Below are 26,996 nucleotides of genomic sequence, written 5' to 3'. Positions count from 1 at the left end.
CATTCTTTGCATATAGACCAGGGCTTAAAAATTCACTCAACCAGAGCAGGTAGGAAGCCTTGGCAAAAGCTAAACTAAAATTAATTTTCCAGACTTTAAGGTTATAAAGGTAACTTGCAAACTACAAATCAGTGAAAAGCTGTCTTCGTAAATCTGTAGGCAGACAGCTTCCGTCTGCTGCTCCACTCGGGGCTTTTTCCCCAGCTGCAGTGCACAGTGCACAAAGCTTTGCCCATCCTCACTGACTGGGGCACCGGGGATGGCAGCGGAGCTGAAGCAAACAAGGTCAGTTCCGTGCTGCACTGCCTGGGAAAGCTCTGAATGGAAACCCAGGCACTGGTCACTGAGGAAAAGGTGAAGTAAAACATCTAGCAAACTGAAGGAGGTTTAGAGCTGGATCTTCCTCCAGTTGCCTGTACATAAACAGCAGCCAGGAGGCTTTAGCCCAACATAAGAAAATGACAAGCCCTGGCTACTGTTCAGATGAGAAAGGAGAAGGAAAAAATGAATCAAACAACTCTAAATCTATAATGAGTGGGACATTAAAAAATTTTCCAAAAATAATTTAACCAAAGACCAGATGGAATGAAGCAGAGAAGCTACCAGATGTGTCCTAATAATAAAATTTATTATTGTTGTTGTTATGAAGTCAGTCCAATTGTCATTAGGGAAAACATAAAAATAAAAAAAAACAAACGATCAAGTAAAGGTCAATCTTGGTGAGGGGAAGAGGAGGTAGCATTTCAGAGGGCAAAGTGAATCTAAATATACCCATTTTGAAAACTGGAAGATTTCAGAAGTTGAAACCTGTCAAAAATACCCAGAAAAAATTTTGACAACCTCTAGAATTATTAGCATAACAATCCTCACAAAGAGAGTGGGAGCGAATGATTGGGGATTTCATCTCATGCAAACTCATAAGCAGGTAGGAGTCTATTTTTTTTAATAAAACAGTATCTAAATCAAAAAAACCCAGCAGATTAACAGAATAAATGGAAATACACATGCAAGCCTTAATACTGATGCTGTTTCAGCTCACTCAAAATCACCGCGTTAAAACAAATGCTCACCCTTTCCCCCAGCCCTTACAAATGGCAAAATGAAGCTGAGTGCCTATTAGGAAGCTAATCCCAAACTACACTATCATTCTGTGTCACAATGGACTTCCCCCCCTTTTCTCCTCCCTGTATCACTTTCTTTCAACTCCATCTGACATGGGTGATGTATTTATGACAAAAAGAAGCTGCTTCAGCAGTGTATTTTTGAAAATCTAAGTTTTTTACAGTACCCCAGCCAACCAGGTTCAAACAGGAAATCAAAGTCCTGCATATTATCTCATATAACTAGAAGTCATAGGTAATTGGGTCTACTACGCATGTATCTCTCTAAGAAATCCCTAGCTCTGGGGACAAAAATACTACTACAATCTTTACAATAAACTAATTAAGGAATGGGATGGTATATTCATACATATTTCATATACCTGTTTCTATTTTTATTTTGTATGTATTGACATACACATATGCCTTTCTGATGCAGGAATTAAAAATTCCCCTTTAACACACCAGTGGCCAAACAGCTAACATTAGCATTTTGGAAGTGGCTTGCACAACATGAAAAGCGACCGCATGGTAGGAAAACTCCAGCAGGGAGACAACAATCCAACAACAAACAGGACATAAAGCATCAAATGGTAAGCGAACTCTCAAGGAGCTAAGGCAGATGCAAAAGCTGTTGGTGACAGTGTAGAAAGATGTATTTGTTTAGCAAGTTTAGAAACATATAAGAGGTGTGGAAATATTTATCAGTGCAGTACTCTGAAAAGATGTACTGAAAGAAAGAGTTCACAAACGTTTATCAAACACAGCTTTTCAAAATCACCCAGAATGAATTTCCACATATGACCTCAAACAAATTGAAATGCTACCTGCTAAAGTACACCATCAGTATTAATTAATTCCTATGCTGGTACGGTCCTCACACAGTGGGTTTTTGCAGAAAGCTCACAAAAATACCTTCCCTCTCCCAACGAGTATATGTTCGTGGAATGCTTCTAGTTGGAAAAAATGTCTGAATTTAAATTCTAAAAGTCATATAATTTACTAAGCATTACTTCCAGAAGCGAAATCCACACACCTACCAAACAATGCCAGGTATTCACTTCTCCCAAACTCTATTAAGTGGTCATCAGTCAAAACAACTCCTCCAGTAAAAAGGACATGCTTAAGCCTTTCAGCATAAGCTGAAAATTCTCCTGATCCCCTCCAAAGCCACAGTTATCATGCATGAAAAGTAATAAATCACAACAAAGAAATATTTTCTGTGTAATTTTACAGTGCTATCAGTCTGATTTTTCTGCTTTGTAGCTCCATTTCATGCACTTCAGCAATATCCCCAACATCACATTTCAACCTTGGGCCTGTCAAGATCCACAATTTCACATATTTGTTATTAAAAGGTACCTTACTCAGAAAGCTGTTTTGACTCTGCACTGATAATACCGCATGTAGGCAACCAGTGCATACGGGGACTGTTAGAATCCCACTAAACACAGACTCTCCTGCTAACTTCAGCATCGCAGCCAGGAAACCAGGCAAGTCAGACTGCAGCAAAAGAAATTCCACTTCTCATGTGACATGGCACTAAGATGAAGGCTAAAAGAAGTATATACGAGAGGAACAGGTTATGCCAGAGCATGCGTTGTATTCATTCATTCCTTACCTTTCCCTTTACATTGCAGAGGTTACATCACCCCTTGAAACAGTCATAAGCAGGATCAAGCCTCGTACATGAATCTTCCCTTCCCTGGGTGCTTTGGGGAAGCAGGAGCATGCACTCAAGTGAGCATTCATGCCTCAGCCAGCTTGAGGACAAGGCTCTGCACTGAAGTCCTGAAGACCTCCTCACGGCTGCCGATTTCATCCACAGAACTGAAAGAGCATCTCAGCAGGACACTGCCAGCCTCCTTTTCAGTTCCCTCTCGCTCACTGCCAGTCTCTGGCAAGTGAAATGTCAAGAACCAGGCAGGGGCGGTGTTTGGAGAAGGAGGGATAAGAGATTCTCACCATCCATCAACCTCAAAACCTATTCAGCCGACAACTTGAATGGAACTGGCATTTCATTCTCCATGGTAACAAGAGATGGAAGGAGGTTGGAAAGAGAGAGAGGACAGACCTGGGAAAATCTGATCTTGAAGAATCAGGGAAAGTTGTAAACTTTGCAACTTCTCTTTGCTGTGCAAGCTGCATGTAGAAGAGGGAAAAGCCCCTTCCTTGCCTGCACAGTCCCTGAGACGAGCTGTCACATGGACATGATGAGGTGTCCTTTATGTAGGGGGAGAAAATCCCTTCTTCTGCACCAGTCCTCCCCAGAGGAAAAACAAATATCTTCTGAACACTGGGAATTAGGGAAAGCTGCAGATTATTGCCCCACAGAAAACAGAACTGCCTGAAAGGGAAAAGATACTGTCGTTCCCTATACGGTACTTCATGTCTACAGATTGAAGCCACTGATGCCAACTCAGTCTGTGTGCCAGCACTGACCACAAACTGGAGTGGAGAATTAGCATCACCCTCTTTGCCTGCTTTGCATCTTACATGGAAGTAAATGTTTGTTACTTCTGTTATGCTGAATCACTTAGATGCACAGAGAAACAATGTATTTCTTCTTCTACAAGGCACACCAGAATGAAGAATGGAAGCAGCTAGACTTAAAATTCGGGCAGCACCCTTGCCAAGCTCAGGGGAGCTCTGGGTAAGTCAGTTCTTATTAACATTTCAGGCCTGGCCATCTTCTGAACTTTTTTTTTCTGCTATTTTACATTCATAACTTAAGCTGTCACAGCCAGAATGTGCACAACAGGGAAATTACATTTGGATTCACGCACGTTTGTGTTCCAAGCTGGCCCCATGCAGCTACTGAAAGAGTCTCTGGCTAAAGCACTTATGCAAGATAACCAAACAAAGGACTGAAAAGCTCTGCAAATCCTGGCTGCTGCTGCTGCCATCTTATTTCTTTCTCAATTCTTTACACAGATTCTTTCCTGAAGGACACATTTAAATCTCCCTCCCCCATCCAAACCCACTACCTCTCAATTCTGAGTTTGTTCTCACTTTTGTATTGCATATGGGACATACGGTTGTGTGGTACTTTTTTTATAGCCTTATCTATTCAGTGAGCTTTTTGTTAAAGGCGACCTGCAGAGTTGTTTTGAGTTCTCCCAGTAGTCCTCATGTATCAGCAAATATGTTTAAAAAAAATCATAGTTTTTTTAAAAACATCAATTTTTGTTCATTATTCCTATTTGAATTTTGGACATTCAGCTTTCAGTTTCTTATGTTAAGTCTTTATTTACCATTCGTGACATTGCAATCCATAAGGCATGTTAATACACACCCCTGTCCACTGAACTTCAGCCTTTATCCACCACCAACCATTTCAAGGCCATGTGAATACATTCTTGCTTTTGAAAAATACTTTCCTCCTCTGAGAAAATGTATTTAATTTTCCCCTTTGTCTTCCAAGACTCTGAATCTTGGAAAAAGCAAAAGGGAACCTTGGAGGGAACAATCCAATAGCCACTTCACTTCTGCAGCCACTTTCTACTGTTCTCCAACTCATCTTCCCAAGACAGCCTTTTCCTTAGGTAAAGGGGGTCATATTTACCTTTTGAAATGTACTTCAGATGCACGGTTCAGAAGTATTTTCCTTCCTTCTTGAAGGATTTAACAAGGAAAAGATAAACAAGACTGTTCCATTCTCCCTCTCCCAGCCAAAGCCAACCAAACTGGGAGTGACACACATCAGTTAGAAGATGTTGGCCTCCTGCAAGTCTAAATAAGCAAATAAATGCTGTTAAATGCATCCACACAATCAGATTACTTCAGTTCTTTTCACTTACTTTTGAAGATATTTCAGAATTCCAAGGAGATATTTCAATCCCTTTCAAAATATATTCTCCCCACATCTATTAAGATGAAGATATTTAACATAAAAAGCTTTTTATGTTCCTTTCATAGAACAATCTCAGAGTACTTTGTTATTTTGCTTTGCTATGGGAGGACAAAAAGGAAGGAAGGTATTTTTGCCACTTGTCACAAAGCAGGATCATCTTCTCTGCACTTGCTGTTCACCAAGTTTCACCTTGATCCTCTTGAAGGTTTGAAAGCATTGTTGTTTATCTGTAGCTCAGGGAAGGGATTTTCTCTCTCTCTGAAGTTGATTCTAACGGTACTTCAAAGGCTTGCCGTCTACTAACATCATCCACTTGTCTTCCTGTGATCCAAAAACTATACCCATACAAATGGAAAGCTTCCCCAAATCTGTTCTAGCAGCACGCTTTAGGCAAGGGGGAAGACACTGACAAAGTTATCAATATTCAGAAATGTGCTAAAAAGCATTCCAAGAACAGAGAGCTGTACCAACCATACTGTCCTACTGTGTGTTTTCCTACAGCCACCAGAAATGGCATGTGGATGTGTCTCACCAACAAGATACACATTTTGGAAACGACTCTACTATGAATTGGCTAAAGCCAACATCTCAAAAGGCACCCTACCGAGAGGTACTGAAGCGAGGAGAGAAGAATGCACCCACAGAATCAAGGTCTTATCCAGCTTTCCAAAACAGAAGAATAAACAGTACAGCACAGCCAACATTCAAAGGACTGCACACCATGTGTGCCTGTCATGCAATAATAAAAGCTGGGATACAGCAATAGCTCCAGGCTGACTAAGAATGAAGCCGACTTTGGTTCTGATCAAGTTTGGGGGTCGCCACACAGGTCTCACGTTACAAAAGCTATCATCTCAACTGGCAGCAATTTTACAGAGAAGTGAACCAGTGGTGAACCTGAACCAGTGGTGAATGTCACTGGTAGAACAGCATTGGCAATGTCATGTCCTAACATCCTGTATTGCACCTGCTCGAGGAACAAACAGATTTTCTGCTGCCACAGCTGTGAACCCAGAACTAAATGCAACTTTTTCAAGTAGATGCCTGCTCTGAAAACCTTGTCATGCCTACCAACAAAATTAACATGTAAAGCAACTACGCTGTAACAGTGCTATGATTTAGCAGTAGAACGCCTTACTACAGCTATTCCCTGAAGTCCCACATTAAAATAGGGAAATGAGCAATCCTTTTCTACATTAAAAAAGAGAATAAATACAATAAAACTTTGCAAATATGTCAAGTTTTGAGTTAAGTATCCATCCACTGACCAACACAGCTGAGACTGAGCCAGAATTTAGAGTGTCCAAGAGAAGATGTCTTGAAAGGTGTTTTAATACAACAGAGAGATACCGAAGCCCCAGACTGACTCGCCTGACACGTGGAAATGGTGGAGACCAAATACTCTCCTGTTCCTGCTCACAACCTTGAGGGAAGCTTAGTCAATCAGATAGTCCATATCCTCAGGTACTCACAGAGACTGATACTATGCCATAAACTAACACAACAGCAAAACCCCCTGGCTAAAAGCCAGAACAGTGGAGGGACTGGCAGGGCAGCCACGAGTCACTGTTCACTAAGATGCTTTTCTGGTCCTCAGTGCCCTCTTATTTCATGTAAACCAGAACCCTTCAGCCCCAGAAAAATGACACCAGAGAAGTGGGCATTTATCAAGTTGAGAGGGCAAAAGACTCAAGTCCAGCAATCTCCACCCAGGCCAACATCTACCCCACTGAACATCATGGGCAAGAAAAGGCAACATCTCAAGGCTTCTACATCTCTGAAGCTACAATTCTGGTTTGGTTTTGGTTTGGGTTTTTTTTAAGGAATTTTTACTTCTGAATTAAACAACACATTAACTTATCATCACCATCTGAGGAATAAACACCTGTTTTGATTTCAGGTCAGAAAACACTCACCATCACAGAAATAATTTATGTAGTTTTTAGTTTAACAGCTTTGCAGATCCTGTCAATATCAAAAGTTCATCTGCTGTGGGAAAGGAATATTTATTTTTTTGGTTTGACATTCCCAATTTCATCCCAGCTTAACAAAAGACAATTTCTAATAAACATGGCAAAAGAACTACAAATATACACTTAGGAGCATCATGGAATAAAACTCCTATTTTACCTGGCTGAAATGCAGAAGTGAGAAAAAGCAAGCAAAAAAGACAGATACTCACTGATAAAGATTCAGAGGACAAAACTGTAAAAATACTACACATGAATCTTTCAAAGCATACACTAAAATGGTTTCTGGGAATAAAAAAGCCTAAAAAACAAGATTAGAAAGCACACAAAATTCTTCCAAGAAGTCCAGACTTCAAAAAATTCTGGGGACAGCATTCTGGAAAGCCAAAGCATTGTGATGTAAATTGACAACCATGGCTGAAATACCTCTAAACTATGCTCAATACAAGTAATTTCAAGGTAGGAATGAATATGGACACAGAGTACGCAGACTGAGTCAACTTAAGACACAACACGTGTCATCAGTAAAAGAACACACCATACCACTGATTTACCAGTCATTTCCCACTGCAGACACACCGCCCCAAAAGGGGAGGGATGGACTTCTTGCATACAATTTTATCAAAACATATTTCTCTAATAAGCAAAATGATACTAACTCCATAGCTTCCTAACTTCAAGTGTGCCACAAAATTAATCAAAGAGAAGAGTTTAATAAAAATCTCTTCAAAAGAATCAGCATGATTCATACAGACCATCCTCATAAGGGTGAAGATCTTCAGAATGCCATAGGATTGAAATTTTAATATACTTTAGGTTAAATAATTTTTTTCTTTTTTTAATTAGAGTGTTTTAAAAACTTTTCCTAAAATAGGAACTCACATTCAACATCATCCATTAACCAATCTTTCCACTACTTCAGAAACAGAAAGAATAAATGCAAAATCCTTTGCATCATAAGAGTTTCATGTTTCATAACAGAGAGCAAATGACTACAAGAGTCCTAACAATTTGTTCGACTAATGCTATCTAAAACAACACACACAAAGTCACCTTAATCTGTTATCCAAGAACTTGCAATAGCACTACACATTAATGACACATGGAGAGGTGAAAGCTATCAACCAGTGAAGGAAGAGCTTTTAGAAGAGCATTAGAGGCATATATGTTTTGAACTCCGAAATGCTGTATCTGCAGTAAAGGTTTTCAGTACTTAACATGCAAACATTTTCATGCAAATAAACGTGTGTTCCTCTAAACTGACAAAGTTTACAAGGGTACAATTAGCTGTTTTCATTGAGTATAAATTAGACAGCTGCCTGTAATTGGAACCAGGAGCAAAAGACATGTAAGAAATGCTTTATTCTTTGCAGGTGTTTTTCTGAGATTTAAGGGAAAGTTCTACTTCAAGAAATGAACATAACACTACCCAAATCTACATGGTCTACAGCTTTAATGGGTAAATTTACATGTGAATAGTTGGGTGGGTTTTTTTTTCGTTCCCAATTTCCTCTTGGATTTTACCTATTTCATATAAGATTAAAACAGCTACAAAGATTCTGCAAGCCAAATTAAGCACACCGTGATACCTCTGCAAATAAAGATAATCTTTTAACAAGCAGCAAGGGGGGTCAATGCAAATCAATCAGCGCTAACTGCTATCACTAACAGTGCAAAAAAGAAAACCGCTACCCTTTCGTTCTAAGGGGGATCAGAAATGGCTGCAAATTGTGAGTTTTACAGATGCAGAAATTAGATACAAGGTTCATATGACAGTGGCATGTCTAAATGTCTATTTCTGTCTACATTTCATAATGTTACTGAAATACAAGTGATGTCCAGCATATGCTTGTGACACAGGACACTACTTAAGGCACAGCACTAAGCTATGCCTTAAAGGTCCATCAGTGTAAATAATGCAAAAACAACGGGTTTGGGGATTTGGGGGGGAGGAGGAGGAATGGAGGGAACACATCCTAATGAATCTTCTTATTTTCCCACTAAGTCAGCATCTCAACAGCTTAACTATCTATAAACGAACCTGTCCCTTAAGAAGAAACTAATTTCATTTAATTCTATATCATTCTGCAACTAAGAGGACAGTATTTAGAACAGATGGCACAATTTACTTCAGCCTTTGTGCTACAACTAACTGCTCCCACAATTTCTAAAGCACTTTCCAGTTTTACACACAGTGACTCCAGCTGGTAAAAAACCAGAGAAACTTCCCCTTCAGTGGGGTGAAGGGAAAACCAGAAACAAAACACTTTTCAACATGCCAGCTGACCAAAATGTTGCAAATAAATATAAAGAACCGTAAATTACATATTTTTATGCACCCCCAGTCCTAAGATACCAAAATAATGGAAGAACCAGCTGAGGTACCAATGCAGATGTGACCTAAGAGGCCTCAGGCACAGAAAAATAAGTAAATTCTCCAACTTTCAAGGCAACAGAAGTTCCCAGCTGCTGGCTTCTCTTCCCCAGTGTAATAAGATATAACACGAATTCAGTTTACAGTATGATGCCATATTTTGGCTGGAAGGCATAAGAGATCTGAATTTAACAATGTCTAAAATTGGAGTGTAGCGCCTGTGTCTTACTACCAGCCTGCTTGATTTCCCCAGGGCGGGAGATGTGCCTGCCACCTGGAGATGGGCAGTTCAGGCTGACCTACTCTTCCTAGGCAGAGCTACCTGGGCACAAGGTCCCAAACCTGACCGCAGATCTTAGGCACTGTGATAGTGGTGTGGAGGGGAAGCACACTCTGAATGCTATTAAACACTTCAGAGAAAAGGGTTAGTCTCCATAAGAAAATATTTAACATCGTTTACAAGCATCTCTCACATTATCTCCTCCCGCTTGTCTGTACTGATATAAGAAAGGTGGGCATACATTATAATTCAGGCAACAGCTTCAAGTGACCACACTGCAGACAGAAGCATCAACACCTACTACAAAAGGACACGTTAGGGAGGCTTGTCTCTCCTACAAAATGCTTTTAAACAACCCCCTCTGCTGCGACATGGACTCTAATCAAACACCTGCATTCTCTCAAGGTATCTTACTGACAAACACAAGTACTATGATGTGTAATGAAAGGGGATAAAGCCTTGCTTCCCAGAAAATAAAATCAGACAGCTGATTTTACCAGAGGAATAAAAGGAGGTTGAAGCTTTCACTAATGGCTTTTTAAGTGTCTGATTTCTAATCTAAAAAGCTTCCTGCACTTAGGTTATGAATTTGGAAGGAAAAAATTATGAAACAAAAGTACGTTACACATTGTCTCACAGGCATGTTAACTTCTACCTCTTCTGTGAAAATAATTTTACACTGCAGTTTTCTGCATTTTGAAATTTCATCATCTTTTGGAGCCGCAAGAAAAGAGACACGTTGCTGAAAACATCTCATATTTTCTAGGCTGGCCTTGTGTTCACTGCTTCCCCACACAAACAAATGCCAAAATACCAGACCAATCCTTCTGTCCTGCTGCCTTTTCTCTCTGACCTCCAGGTATTCCTAAATATTCTGCGACTGCTTGGAAAAAATCTACTATATTCCCACCCCCTCAAACCATTCCCCTATAAAACAGTTAATCTTAAAAATACAATGCTGTCACCTTCCTTTTACAGGTTTCTGTCATTGCTGTCACTATGGAAACAATCAGAACATCAAATATGTCAGTAAGTATGGTTTATAAAATATGAAAGCGCCAAAGGTAAAGACTCTACATAAAAAACAATCGAGACAAAATTAGCTTGTTAGCATGGAAACATTGGCTTTAAAGGATTTTCAAGTTCATATTAATTTCTAGGGCAATGCTGCAGTGAGCTATGGCCATGGAGAGAGCTGCCAGTGCAGCATCATGCATGAAGTCACACAGCCAAAGGCTGCAACTATCCACCAGGACAAAGTGTTGTAAATCATCCCTTTTCCATCCATTTAAAACACAAAAATCAGACAGTAAAGAAACATCAGTATAACCCCAAAACATTACACTAACATAAGAAATATTAGAAGACATACAGACATTTGTTTCTTTCAGATTTAGAAATAAATTAAGGCCCTTGCAGCTTGCATTGCGTATATGTCGATAGCACATTCAGTCATCTTCCCCTCTGTTCATCCTCTTCATTCACATCTGCATCAGAAGCAAAGTCAAAGTCAATTATTCTTAGCTTCCCAACCAAACAAAGATTTAAAGCAATTCTTAGAGAAACATCAGCTACAGAGCTTGGTTGGACAGCTATTCTGTTGTGTTGTGGCTTCAGCAATGCAAAAGCAGAGTGCTTATAATTGCTCTAAGACGGGGGTTCATCCAAGCCCTGTATGTGCAGAAGCAGCAGTTTTCCCCTGCTCCCGAAGCTCGCCACATACTTCACTTTGACATGTTGACTCAATTATAGCACACGGGAGCCTCCAGGGAACAAACACAGCATTTTGAGACAACTCCCTCTCTGCCACACACACATTCTCTCTGTGCTTTTTAGAAGCTCATTTCTGAGAACATTTTGCCTTTCATCATCCCGTTGTTCTTTCTCTCAGCTCACTACATTACTGTGATGAACCTACCCCCTTTGTGTTGCTGCTTTTCCTCACCTGTACTGACTTAGGAAGTAAGCCACTATTCTACCTCAAATTCAGCTACTGAAGTTATAAAACAGATAGCAAAAGCAAGAGGGACCTCTTCTTATGCCAAGATAGAACATTTCAGCTTAAGAAAAAAGAGCAAAAAACCAGCTTGAACACAAATGAGACCCCCAGAGCACTAGCAGAAGAGAGGAACAGACATGCAGCTGCAAAGCACTTCTAAAGCATTGTGGAGCTGAAAGAATAAACATATACTTTTCTTAATAATTACATGGCAAATGGTAAGCTCCAGGTGCCACTTCAGGTAGGGGAGACAGTTTGCTAACTAGTCAGTGCTGGAGAGGTGACCCTGCAGACTGCTTGCCGCCTTTAGGACTTGGCTGAAAGACTTCTGCACACCCGCTGCCTTCAATGCTACACGCATATAGAGTGAATTCCCTTACATTCAGATTCTCCCAAGTGGCTCAGTAAAAGAAATAGTCTACAGTATTCTTGACTTCAAAACAATTTCTTTGACTGGATATCTTAATGATAGGTGGAAATTTACCAGATTATTCACTTTTTGCCATGGGACTGGCCACTTTGGCAGCAGTTCAGATACTCTAAGATGGAGATAACTCCCTTCCTCACTTGAAACATACGCTTTTGATTCCTGATTTCCAAAATATGAGATCACATGCTTTGTCTGAGGTTGCCTCTATTAGACTGCAGGAGTCAGCTGGGATGAATCCAGACAGGAGCTGTAAGGTGAGAATGACTGAAGGATTTGGCATCCTGCACTATCAACAGGGTAAGGAAGAACAAAAGAAATTATATATTACAGAACTGAGAGGAAAGGCAGAACATAGGACAAGTAAGCTGAATTAGTAAGTCTTCTGTGGGAGCTCCCCTTCCACAAAACAGATCTTCCAGAAACAGAGAGTGAATTTTGATGGACTGTTCCCTGGTAGTTAATGATGACATTAGTTCACAGTATCAGGAAACACTATGATAGTACAGAAGACAATTCAGAGCTGGAGATTATCTTGCTCAAATACTGGACAATTTGAAATAAGCCATACCACCCCTTTTGAAAAGTTTCAAGAAATCCTAAATTAAAGTATCTTCATGGAAATAATCAGTCTTTAGAAATTGACTCACACATTGTGTCGTGTGAGTTTATATCCTCTTCTACCTGGCTCTTTTTTTTTTTTTTCCCTTCTTTTCCATCAGTCATGCATGCTGAGTCCCACTGATTCCCATTTACACCTCAGAACTAATAACAAGCATGGCCATGAGTTCCGTGGACAAATTTGGGCATAATAAAAAGTACCCCCTGTTAGCAGTTTAGGTTTGCTTCTGCTCAGCTCTTCTGAATAACTCTTTTTTTCTTGCATAGATAAAGAAATGTAAACAAGAAGGTTTTAGATTACCTGTGGTAAAGTATTCACTACTTTCAAAATATATTACTTCAGGTTTGTCATGTCTTCAAAAAAAGTTCCAAATTTTTTAACTTAGAGTATTATTTATATGGTACCATGCTACTTCTCATTTGTCTATGTATCTCTCTACCCCTCTGTTTCTGTTGTATCCTTTCCTGCCCTTTAAAGGGATTACAAAACACCACACTTTGAAGTCCAGGTAACAATATGGTACCTACACAGTATTTTCAGTATTATCATCTATTGTGCATTTCAAGAGACTATAGTACAATTCTGAGACCATAATTAGGCTACTCTAATCAAGCTGATGCTAATCACAATCTGACCTCTAGTAAAGATGGCTCTTAGGACTGTGAACAACCACCACAGTGCCACAACATCAAGCTAAGAAAAATCTAGGTGATACACATTACAAATTTTCGCATTTACTGTATGAATTCTGCTGGATTAATTATGCCACCAAGATCAATAGGGGAGATTATTAGCAAAACTTCTTGATGTACATGGAGGGAGCTTTTATTCCTTGGACATTTGGAAAGGAAGCTAAAGGAACAGCAAACTCAGGTTAACTTACTTCTGAATAAGAAGTCCACACCATGATTGAAGCTACTTGAGTTTACATACTGACTTCCTATCTTTAAAAAGTTAATTTCACCTTTTCTCAATGCATTCATGCAAGCAAGTCTTCAGCAGTCAACATGGTGAAACTCTCCCACCCTCCACATGCCTTCAGAAAACAAAGTGCAAGGTAGAACTGTTTCAGGTGAAAACATCTTCTTGTGATGGTGGATGTATCAAAAATGAAAATTGATTTTACCAGACACTGAAATGAGTACTTTGTCTCAATGGAGAAAAGGTCCCTGAAAGGGTCATTATGTTACTATAAATATCATCCCCTACAGCCCTGAGATTGATTACTTTCAACCCCATTACTTGGATGTAACTTCCAATAATCCTCTTAGCAGGAAGGATCTTAGAAAAGACGGAATACTAAAATTCTCCAATTTATGGAAGGAAGACGTGGGCAACTGGGGACAAGGTTATCAGCTATCTCAGCAGAAATACTCAGTGCAGGGAAGAAGTCATCCCTGAAGACTGATGCATCCTGTGCATAAGTAGTCAGAAATACTGCTTTCTTAGGGTGTCTAGAAGTATAGCCACAGTTAATCATCTAACACAATATTTGCACATTTAACCAAATATATTTGAAATCACTCAAGTTGGCCAACAGGCATTAAAGGCTGAAGAAACCAAGCATATCTGGATCTTTATAAGATAAGAGATTGATATCAGAGAACCAAGAAGCTTCATGAACAGTTATCAATGTGGCAAACTAGTACTAGTGTGGAAAAAGAGGAGTTTCATTATCTGTGATTTCACTGAAGAAGACATAAATTTATGGGTCTTCCTTATAAAAGGGCATACAAAGGAAGCAAGTACAGAACTGAAGAGAAGAAGGTAAGTAATCCTGTTTAATGGAAAAATGGACCTGGAGTCTGAAACACATACACATTAATCTTCTCAGGCTGTTCCTTGCTTAGCATATCCAGAAAAGAAAACTGTGTCCATTACCTCTTCCATCTTTGCTTATCTGATTAGTGAACTAAATATTATCTTCTTACTCTGGGTTCTTCAAGTTTCATTTTAATAGATTAACAACAATGGAAGAGCCACAACACTGAATAGCGCACACTTGCTATTTTCTTTGCCTTTCATATATTTTCAAACAGCATTCCAAACTAGAAGATACATTTCACACATAAATGCAAGGTTCGCAGGTACAAACCACAAACAGAAAGGAGGGAACATGGCACTGCATGAAGTGTAATCGAGCCACAGATGTGGGCTGGTCAGTACTGACTATACCTGCAGCAGACTGAACTTGCTCCAAATATCCTGATACTCTAAAGCAGAGCACCAACAAGGCAAATAAGCTTCAGAAGATTTATATGTTTTGGAAAATGACAGCAATTCTCAGCCATGTAACAGTTGTCTTCAAAGAAAATAAACGAAATCCAAAGCAGCCTACTGATTCTGCACTGTTCAGCAGCCAGCACTTAAGACCACCTACGCCCTAATGCAGCTCTATCAGAGTGCAGCAGGCTGTCCAGAGGAATCACACACTACCAGAACAACAGTCAAAATCAACATGTAACCCCAGGTTCCCATTCTACATGGTATACCCCAACTATTTCAAATATCCCTTCACATTAACATAAGGGGCAAGGACAACCTGTTTGGTAAAAATGAACAAGTAGCAGAAAAGACAGGATAAAATGTAATTTATTGCTCAGTAAATACATTAATTCTATGAATGAATTGCATTGATGAGATCTGTGCCCCTCTTCTTTGGCGTAAACAAAGCAGTTACCCTGCTGAGAGAACAGAACATCTAAATCCAAATGAAGTTTGCCATCCATGTAGAGAAAGAGTAAGATGACAATCATGTGACATTTATCACATTTTTAATGCAGTTCTAGAAACTGGAGATGTTCAGCAACAAGCACAGCATAAGAAGTTAGAACAAAATGAAACACCTGAAAGCATGATTGTTGGCAAGGCGCTCTCCCCAGGAAGGACTGAGGAAGAACAGCCCTTCTCAGCAATTTTTCAGACCCAATACACATTCAAAGCTTCTACTTTGTGCAATCTCTCCTGCTCTTCCTAGTTCATGGGAAATTCCATCTCTGCCAGACAATTCAAGGGAAACTGAACTGCAAATTCCATAAACTTGAACTCTGAGACAGCAACTCGGCTACTGTGAGACACTGACATCTGGGAACAATCCTGCCAGCTTGGGAGAGACACCAAATCCAATGCAATATCCTCCCCCCCCCCCGTACACTCTAGTCCACAAAAACCAGCACATCTGAAAGGAATCACAAGGATGCTACTGCTTACTGGAGAGGGAGATGTCAGTCTGCTTGAAAAAAATCCCTCAGCAGGAAGGGCAGTTGCTGATACAGCCCCACATGCCCAGAGCGCCTCAGCAGAAGAGCACTTCATGTTCAAATCCAGTATTTCTAACACAGAGGTCCAAAACTGTTCTGCACCCGAATTTCTGGTTTGAGTGAGGATCTCAAAAGGGGGCTTAGAAGGCTTTCCTGCAGTAAACTTATGTACTTAATTACCTCCAAACCATCAGTTCTTTGGGTATGGGAAAAGAAGAGTAGCATGCAGTATGTTAACATAAGGACTCCAAAGATCCCTTTACAGATTTCACATGTATCAAAGACGGTGTTCAAGTCTTCCTCCATCACGAATCAGAGCACAAAGAAACAGATACCACAGAATATCAGGGGTGAGCAATCAGCTTCCTTCGATACCTAAAATTACACTGCTAAATCCAACAATATTCCAAATGAAGAAATATTTTGTATCTTTGGTCTCATCAGGCTGTCTGATTAACAAATCTGACTTGTGCATTATACACTGCTTTTGTTAGCTGCATGAAGTTACTGCATGTCTACAGCTCAGCCAATTACACAGATATGACAGAAGGTGTACAGTAACTCATTTAAATGGGTGAGAGAAATGACAAGAGGAAAGAAGCAACTTGATTCAGATCCCTAAAACTCCATCTTTTATAAAAGTATCACTTTTGGAAATAAAGTTAAGGAAGTTAGTTTGTTTGAGGGATTTGTTGGTTTTTTGTTGGTTTTTTTTTTTCTTTTTAAGGAATCCATGCCTTCTAGAGGACAACCACAAAACCAGAAGTATACTCAGTAACTGCCCTAACAATTTTCAACACATAATCTTTGCTTGCGTTTAAGGCCTTGTCTATAACAGCTAGTTTTAGAGAAAAAAAACAAAATGCTATTTCCAACTCAGTTGTACCACTGAGTGTCACATGATTTAGCTGCTAACGGTAAAAAGACCAAAGATGCTTAGCCTCAAGAGTACCTTGGTAATTGCTGAATTAAACCTTACTGGAAATTATTATTCTCTACAACTCCCCAGGTACAGAGAATTATTCTTTATGATTATTTAATAAAATTACAACCTCATAACTGTAACTTCTTCCAGGCCAGATCCTTACATCTACCTGCCACCTCTTGCTATTAAGCTTGATCCTTGCTTGCTTGCAAATGCTTCTGCATATTGTATTCCTCATGATTGCTCCTCACCACTTCCTGACAGAAGAAACATGCAAAACACAACTGGTAACTCCAATTCAATTCATACTGTTGTGCCAAATGTCAGTCAGGGACACACTTCTGACACACAGAACTAGTTTTTGAGCTGTATGTAGGAGACTACTTATTTTGGTGTCCTTCTTTTAGGAGACTGTAAGCGTCCTTAGTCAGAAAGGTTTTTTTCATAGATATCATAGAGCAAGAGAATCACAGATCAAGATCTTGCTCTACCAGGCATATTTATCTATACACAAAACCAGGAAAGAATCTTGCTTTGCCTTTCATGATTTCAAAGACATACCCTGAAATTTAGTAGACAGCTTTGAAATGACCAAAGCCCAAAAATAACCCAAAACCCAAACAAACACAAAACCAAAATAAATGAAAAAGGAAATAAAAAAGTGTAAGACCTTTTGGACACTAAACTCCATGAAATATTCCTGTAAGGTCAGAAACACGACTGTGATACAATAGTGGCATGTTAATATGGACTTCTGACATCAACAGACAAATCTTCTAAGACAACACAAAGAGACTCCACATGAGACCAATAGCAGTATCATGAAAGCACTGATTTTTAAAACAAGTGGATTCAAAAAAACAATCCAAGCTGCAGTTACAGAACAGGAGCTCTTCCAACCTCTTTCCTTTTAAAACATACTAATTTCTCTCCTAAGAAGTGTTTAACAGCTTCTTACAAGACAAGGCAGTACTTAAATAATGATTTTTAGGTAATTAATAAATATTTTATTACATATATATAAAATAATCACATTTCTCTTAATATGATACAGTGATATCCCTATTAAAAACTTTACTACAGGAAAAATTAAGCAAACAATAACATTAACTGACAAAATTTAAATCTATGTATCTCAGTATGTTGAAGTTTTATCAAGTATAAAAGTCCAGCTTTCTAATGAAATATACAATATCTGCTTATAATCTTGAACATTCCAAGATATTTTTCTTCATGAAGTCAAGATATTTACTTTACATACTTTACTGTATATAAAAAGCCTTTTTCGGCTACAACTTGGAAGTTTCTAGAATGTTTTACCCAGACTCTCTTTAGTTCCTAAAATATTAAGCTAATAACTCTAATGCAGAGTGGTTTTACAGGCAGAGGTAGATAACACTAGTATTTGTAAATACAGAATATATATAAGGAAAACTATCTGCACAAGACCAATACACACATAACCTCCGACAGCATAAAGTTTTACAGATGCTCCTGAAGAACTATCTTCAAACCTTATGCATGACATCCCCATTTCTGATGGTTAATGCAGTCTCATGGAAAACAGAACAATATAAACTTTACAGTATCACATATTTACTTTCATCTACCCTTCCATTAAAGTACTAATACTCTCCTATAAACAAAGGTTTGTTTGTGTGCAGATAAAACACATTATTTCTCAACCATAAAGCACTCTAGATGTTTCTAAATGTTCCCTTCTGTGCTAATCCTCTGTTGTTTTACTCTATTCACTGCCAGTTGGAAATACTTGTAAAATGACACTCTCTCCCCTACACTGCACCTTTGCATGCCTGGCACACTCAGCATTTCATTTCACTCGCTGAAAGGAAAGGTTTCAAGAAATTCCTGCTAAGTACTCAGAGCAGAGCAATACCATTAAACTTATCCCCCATCTCATAAGTAGCCTTCTCGATTTGATAAAAGCCTGTTTTCTTTTTCTTTCAGTTAATGCTCAGGTACCTCATCTACCTTCAGAAGACAGCTGATGTGAAGACATTAGATTTGATGAAGAATTCACACAACTATGTAGGAAATGGGTAGTCACACACACCTGTCAGCCATCCCTTCCCATGCTGGTCATAGGGTAGGAATTGTATTTTTATTACTGTTTATTTTCAGGGTCTCAGAGTTTTCTCTAGCTCTAAACTCAGATCTGTTCAAGAGATGAAACATGCCTACCTTTCAGTTTCTCTGGTCTGCAGTGCTGCAGAATGCCACACAATTTACAGTAAACCAGAATTTAACAGTGCTTTGAGGGCCGATGCTCACAATTTTATGAGCTGGTAGGTTAGATTTTCTCCATTGCAAACCTAGATACGGTTTAAGCCGACAGGTTTGGTGAGTCTAAATTTATCAGTTCCTCTGAACATAAATCTGCACATAAATCTGCATCAAAGAGGATGGAAGTTAAATACTCACCTTTTGAGCAGCACCTTTGTTCAGAAGCCAGCACACAGAGCAAAAGCCAACAAGCCAACAATGCCTGGCTCACAAGTACGCCCTCCAGCTGTGGGGGAGGCAGAAGAGTAAAATGGGTCTGGATTAGAGACACACATGAAAGAAAGATCAAAGAGTACTTTATTTTATACACGTATGAAGATCATCGCACACGGGCTGAGCAAACAACCATTTTGTTCCAAACATGAATTATTCAACAAGACAGTGCACACACTATTGTGTCTCATTAAAAACATGGCAAGTGAAAGTGAAGACAATATTTCTTAATCACTGAAACTGATTCCCAATTATATAAAAGGAAAAGCAGGAAGGGGAAGAATATGCTAAGAACCTTCTGGCTTGTTTTAAGTGCTGATGGTCCAACAGTCGGAAAGTTCCAACTTCCACGACTATAAGCATCATGGCACCGATAACTTGGCTTTGAATTTCACATGAAGACCTTTCTTCATAATGAAACATTTAAAACACACCCTCAGATGGAGTCCTCAATACTGGAGTTTAAACAGCAGCTTAGATCCTTGTACAGATTGCATGTAGAGACCATGTACAGAAATGCAACATAGCATCATAAATTCGCTTTCTCTTAGTGCTGTTTGAAAACTAAGGTTTAGAGTTTTGTGCTTTACAAAGGAATGCTCCAAAACGGATACACTTTCCAAACTTTTTAAATAATCTCCTCAAATTAATCCCAGGGCTGCCTTCCAGCCAACAGGAGTCAGCCAGCAAATGCTAAGCATAGCCACATCTTTGTGACTGGGGCAGCAGCTCAATGCAACTCCTCCTCGCTGTCTTCCTTCACCACACCAGAGCCTAGCAGGCACCTGGCGTCCATCCAGACAAGAAGCCACCAAGAGTAGTAGCGAACCTGAAGACCTTTTACTATTTAGCCTATCGCCAAGCCAAACGGAGCAGCTTAGGGCTGCTCTCAATCCTCTCAGATGCAGTCAACTGACTTTCTGGCTGCAATTTAAGATGCGCCTTGTTTCATTATGGAAAAATTCTCTGCTGTCTTCCTCTAAGCTAAAAAGGGTTTTGCTCCTATTCTTACCATCCCATCAACTGCAGGTTGGCTGCATGTAACACAAACAGTAACTCACAGGCTGGGAGCTCCCTCAGCTAGATGCAAACAGGAACAAAACAGTGCAACTAGACCTCTATATCTGGCATTAGCTTGCTCCCATTTATTTGCAGCTACAGCTTTTAGGCAGAGTGTAGACAGACAATGTTCTTGAAAGTCATTGCCAAAGCTTACTTGCCTTTCTTTTCCCCTTATATCTTTTTACATTGTTTGCCCAACTGTTCCTTTTTTAAACATTTTTCTAAACACAGACAGCATCTAAGATTGGTATGCAATAACGTAGATTTGAACCAGTAGTAACCATTAGGGAGACAAAATTAAAGAGTTAAGAGAGGCTGCCAACTTGCCTTAATACCTCAAAAGCAAACATAAATTAAATGGGTAAAAGAGACTTACTAAATTATTCAATCTATTTTCATCAGAAAGCTGACTCTTTGATGTTAGATTATTTCCTGAATCTTTCTACCAGTCTTATATATATTTGTTCTTCCAACCTTTCCTTTGGGCAGACTATTCCATACTTTGATATATTTCATAATCTCATTCCCTTGTTTCTAGTTATGCCCCTTCTCACCCTACTAAATTAATTACTTTCTATCTTTCAAGTATGTGCCTCTCAAATATTAGTAGACTCTTATCACACCTCCCAGCTGCACTTCTAGTTATCACATAGCCAAGGTAGGCATGTTTGCCCATCGGTCCCTTGGTCTGTACTCATTTGTCATTCATCCCTCAACTCTCTTCAGTTGGTTTACATCTGTCTAGAAACAAGATGTTTGGGCCTGCATGCTTGGCAAGTTAACTCTCACAGTTGTTCAAGAGGGAGCTTCTCTTTAATTTGTGTAACCCCAAACCGTATTACTTTGTATTTTGCTGCCATGACACATCTGCAAACTAATTTATCTATTGCGCTGCTGCTCACCCCAAAGGCTTCCGGTGCTTGGAAAAACACTAGTGCTTTTCCAGTTTCACTCTTGCCCTGGCGCACACACAAACACATTTCAGGTTAAACTTTTTTGTTCTCCAGTGCCTCCCCACAAATGGGAAACACCTAATTTTGATACTCTCGTTATTTCTAGTACCCCTAGTTCTTCTCTGTTAGTGTCTTCACCTACATCTGATTCATCTCAAACATTTAGCATCTCAGAAGTTTAAAAAAAAAAAAAACAAGCCTGTAATAAAGGTGTTAAAAACATACATTTCTCAGTAAGATACAACGAGACAAGGTCTCCACATGACTAAACATGACATTGTTCAGCACTACTGTGTTTACGTTTCTGTGACTTTCTGTTGAGCCTTTCCTACTCTCAGCCTAAATTACCTAATGCAAAAGGAAAAGATGAAAACAGACAATCCAACATATCTTAAGCCAGGTATGGTACATGGTTAAGCCAACAGCACTATCAGAAGGCAGCAGCTATCTCCCCTTCTTCCCCTCCCTTTCCCACTCATTAAGCAGCTGCACACTGCTTTTGTCATGCTGACACTGCCCTGTACTGGCATAGGCTGTGGTGAGCCAGGTATTTTTCAATTTTAGATTTAGTGCATTGTGCATCTGCACAAATACTTGCAATGGCTCTACGCACCAGATTTATGCAGGGACAGAAGAGTGGGACTGTGTGAGAACTTAGACCACTGAAAAATGTCCATGGGATATTGGTCCTGTATTCCCATTTGTAAGCACAACCTTGGCATAGGAAAGCAAACCTGAAATCCTGTAAACTGGGAAGTCTGCAAAAACCCAGACTTCTCAAGAACAGATGGAAGGAGAATCCTTCTGAGCATGTGAACACTGAAGATTTCTGCACAGTTGAGAGGACAAGATGAATTAAACACAAGGTAGATCTGTTAAGGAGCTGAATTCTTTCAAGGATTAGAAAAAAAACCTGATGGAGCAAAGGAATACAAGAGCACATTGTTTATTGGAACTTTCTCAAAAGATTTGGTCAAGTCCTTTACAAAGGGCTACTCAAATCACTGTGCAAGGCAAGAAGAACAAAGTACTGTCACAAGCTGGAAACTGGCAAAAAGAAACAAAACCAGAATCACTGATCACTTTTGAGCATGGACAAGGGTATCTGCCAAGCTCTCAAAGACTAGCATCTATTTTTTTTCAGTTTGTTATTACATAGTTGCAAAAGAAAGCAAAAACTGAAATAAAATTTCAACTGAACGCAGCTTTCAGTAAGGTTAGTTGAATACACAGAATAATGTGGGTTAGTTTAGGAAATTCTAACACAGAGAGCTGTTGCGCAGTTTGGGGCCACAGCAACAAAGAAAATGAGAAAGAAATAAAAAAACAGAAAGAGAGAGGGAGGTTTTTAATTACGAGCTATAAATTACCTAAAGTTACTCTGCAAGAATTTATGTTGTGTGTCAGTAAAAACAGTCATTTGACCAGCATGGTAAAAAAGCAAACAAGATATTTAGAAAAAATATTGACATTATATATATTAACATTCTTTAACATACATTTTCTTAACACATATCTTCACTTTTAATGTATTTTAATCCACCTTGACTGAAACTGTATTTAGCAGAAAAAAAATCCTCAAGAAAATACAATGAAAATTATCTCGGCAAAGAATATGCTTAAAACTGAAGGGAAACTATCCAGAAACAATTTTGGTACCCTTGAAATCACAGACAACAGGCTTGGAAGGAAATTCTTTCAGGTGGGATCAGTGATATCTAAAGCATTCCTGACACATTTGCCTGTCACCTCCACTAACATCTTCCAGGACAGAGCATCCAGAAGGTCCCTAGGCAATTCAGTCTACAGCTTAACTGCTTATGCTGTTGAAAAGTTTTTTCTGAAGTCTATTCTAATTCTGCAATTTAAGCTCTTTATTTCTGGTCTTACCCTGTGTGAACACGGCAGAGAAATTGTTCTTTTTCTCTTTGCAGCACACTTTAAAATATTTAAATTATTTTAACTTCTCCAGCCTGAACAATCCTGATTGTTTCATTCTTTCCTTGTAGGTCACATTTTCATTGCTATCGCTTTCTCCTGAGCTACTTCCAGCTTGTCCTCATCTCTCCTCAAGTATGGTGTGCAAAAACAGCTGCAGCAGTCCATTGTTCCAGGACAGAGCAGAGAGAAAGACTACGTGTTTCAGATGCTGGGCTCCTTCATATACATTATTTGCATTGTTGCCTCAGGTACAAAGTATGATCCACTACTACACCTGCTGCTTTTCCACAAGCCTACTACTTAGCTAGCCTTCACTGTTCATCAAGCTGATAAGTCTTGCCTAAACAAGATGTTTACCTTAAGCAACAGCAAAACATACAGTAAAATTAAAAGTCAATTTATTTAAAGTGGAAGGGAAGGATTGAGAAGCTGTGCATACTCACGTAATCCATTATCAGAGCAGTATTTTAGTAAAAGCTAGCAATAAATACGAAAATAGAAACATCTTTAGTTTCTACAAACACAAAGGAGATAGGCATTTATACAGTTTGGGGTTTTTTTAAACCTCCTCACCTTTCAGTGAGATGTGTGTGCTTAAATCTCTTAAGTGTTTCTGAAACTCTCACTCATAATTACATAATTGTCCATTATGGAGATTTGATCACTTCCTCCAAAACAACTGATCATCAGGTACTACTAGAAACAGAACAGCATATTACACATATCATTTATCACACTGGATATGGCATTCTCATCTTCGTTATTTCTCATAAGTGCATTTTATGACACAAAGTGAGCCAAAAAGGCGACTGGGTTTTATAATAACATGAATCATGATATCAAAGAAATAAAGTCATTAAATGATGGATAGAAATTTTTCTTTTATGTATTTGTGCATGGATGTATGAGTTCTGAAAGCTATCATACAGTATTTATGGCAAGACCTAAAAGTCCTACAGTTAAAAACAGGAAGCTGTATTTTGTGACCAAATTGTTGGGAAAGCATCGTATCATTTGTTTCAACTATATTCTCATTGCTATTTACATTACAGCACACACCAAAAGGCTTCAGTCAAGGTTAGGATTGCTATATATTATCTATCTATCAAAACACATACACAAGCACACAACTGTATCTGTATATATAATCAGATTTCTGTATGCCTAACAAAAGACAGTCCCTGTTCCACATACTTTTCAAAAGAAACAGAGATAGTACACAAGTATTAGAACAGAAGTATTATCCTAATTTGTCAAAAACAGAACTGAGGCAGCAATGAAGTAAACTACCAAAGTTCACATGAAATGCAGAGCAAGGTACCACAGTCAAATTTACTAATCCCAGTTACAGCATATTAACCACAAAACAATCCTCCTGTATTCCTTTCCCTAATCACCAAATAACACAGATGTAAGATGCCTGCACCTAACACTCATTCACTGTAATACTGGCGGCTAAACAACATGTAACAATTCTCCAAAAGAAAGCAAGAAATACTTTCATTCTTTACTGTCCTGAATTTGGGAAGCCAGTATCACTGTTTTCATTCCTCTTTCTTCTCTGCCAGTTCATTCCAAAGGCCTACACAGGCAGGGTTTAAGCAAACAATTTATTTTGCAACTGAAGCAAACTAAGAACTCAGTCACTGCAGTCCACCTCTAGTAGTTGGTTGTTAAAGTCATGAGAACTAAAGAATTGCTTCAGTTACTTCACCCTTAAAACGAAAGTATCATGGAGTGCTACTAGAACAGCTGAGAAGAGAAAAAACACACCTTAAGTTCAAGTACAGCACGTCTATATGTGAACAGACTTTAAGAAATAGAGAATTAACTGAAGAAACATTACCAAACCTGTCACAGACATTTTCATCTATGCTTGAAAAAAAGCATGCAAAAAGCAGTAAGAGTGGCATCAGAAGTGAGCATATATTTTCATGAAGAAAATCGCAAACGCTGCAGGAAATGATGGACAAGAGAACAACTGAACCAGAAACTAGGTTAGAAAGGGACATCTCCCCAGAGCCCTAACAAATCCATTACAAGACCCTAGGGAGATGTTAAAAAACAAGCAGCTTTTGTAGCGATGTTTAACACTCCTTTATGTGACACAATGCATATATTTACCAAGAAGAGTAATACAGCACACTGAAACTAAAAATACAACTGAGTACTGAAAGAAATTAAGACAACAAGACAGCATTTGATCAAAGACACACAAAAGGTAACAGATTATGGAAGGGTACAAATGATGTGAGAAAAACCAATATGGGTTTATTTCAAAGAACAGGGAAGAAACCACAGAGAGAAAGCTGGCAGAAAACATCACAGAGGTTACACTTGCAGTTTAGTGAAAAGCCTAATGCAGCATTGGCAGCAAAGCACAATCTGCAACAAGCAAGCAAAAGAGCCAAGTACCAACATGCACTGTGGGCACACAGGAAAAACATCTAACTGGGTACCTTTATGACCTATTTTGTTCATTTTATATTAATGATAGCTTTCTAATCACTTTATGTTTGTATCCAGGCAACAGGACCAACCATGTATGTAACAGATCAGGATGCTATTAATATATCTTTAAGCTGGGGCAGATGACAATTTTTTACAGAGGCAGTGAAGAATCCCAGGCCTTGCTCTCTCCTTACCAACTGGAAAAAAACCCAAACATCCCACTCACACTCCAGATTATACGCTCTGCTGCAATACAGCAGCAAACTACTCCCATCACACAAAATATCATAAGTGCCAATTCCACTTCCATCATGTGATACAATTACTTCCAGTCAGAGGACAGAAAAATATCAGTAGAAGTTGGCAGGAAATGGGTAATTGGGACAACTCATGAACTCCTCAACTTGGTTTCCAGCACGTCTGCAGAGTCCTGAGAAAAAGGGGTGGCCCATGGGCCAGATTAACTTTTCTACTGCCATAGATCCGATCTGCTGTCCAACCTTCTCACCTTTGAGTGAGATATGACAGTTCTTGCTCTTATCCTTTATCTCTCACACAACTTTCAATCTAGCAACATCAGAGTGATTTACAGAAGAAAATAAAGAGTCCTCCCAGTAAAGATAAGGTAATGTATGCAAACAGCTAAATAGCAGTGGGATTTTCTGGCTCATGCCAAAAAGAGTAGTACACTGACCTCAGCTAAATACAGAATCCATCCCCTCCATCCAAAAGAAACGTCTGTATGCTATTAATATCACAAGATGAAGCTCAGCTGTACAAATAAAACCTCTCATTTCAGCTAAGTCTTCATCATCTTTCCGGCATCCACCACCTTCTCCTCTTCACAACAAAACTCTCAGGAAGGCCTTCAGTGTAGGTTTCTCGTAGCAAGACTGTTGCTCAAGTACAGCGGACAGGAATGCAAGCCTGGTTTTATTATCTTCTCTTGGCAAGTTAACATTTACAACAATTAGGTTGGAATTAAGAAAAAGAAAATCAAACAATGAAGTTCTGAAGGAAATGCTGAAGTAAGTATTTGCAAGTCAGCATGGTTTAAAATGGAAACATATTGTCTGGAAGTCAAGGGAACCTGCATGCTCTTTCAAGAGACTTGCTGACGTGCTGGATGACCTCAAGCACATCACTTGATCTCTCACACATTAAAAAAAAATTTCCTTATACGACCTTCCTAGGTACCTCACTTTGAGAATTAAAAAATAAATACACTGTAAATACTCCTATTATTATCACTGCTGTTACTA

General features: G+C 39.0%; 1 protein-coding gene across 8 annotated transcripts in view; it reads right to left on the bottom strand.

Annotated features, from left to right (window-relative positions):
* Positions 1 to 26,996, bottom strand: part of NDST2 (N-deacetylase and N-sulfotransferase 2) — a 136,875-nt gene that overhangs the window by 91,783 nt on the left and 18,096 nt on the right. For 5 of the 8 annotated variants that reach the window (XM_075025749.1, XM_075025743.1, XM_075025740.1 and 2 more), the window contains exon 2: positions 19,253 to 19,340. The exons of 1 other annotated variant lie outside the window; for it this stretch is intronic. The gene's annotated coding sequence lies outside the window, so the exon portion shown is untranslated. Of the gene's footprint in view, positions 1 to 4,665; positions 4,836 to 19,252; positions 19,341 to 22,076; positions 22,210 to 26,996 lie in introns of those variants that run through there. 2 more of the 8 variants (XM_075025741.1, XM_075025746.1) reach the window with 2 other exon arrangements.

This window comes from Buteo buteo, chromosome 4 (genome assembly GCF_964188355.1).
Source record: "Buteo buteo chromosome 4, bButBut1.hap1.1, whole genome shotgun sequence".
Classification (NCBI taxonomy): domain Eukaryota; kingdom Metazoa; phylum Chordata; class Aves; order Accipitriformes; family Accipitridae; genus Buteo; species Buteo buteo.
The sequence above is the reverse complement of the archived record's forward strand: the minus strand, read 5'-3'. Positions and strand labels throughout refer to the sequence as shown.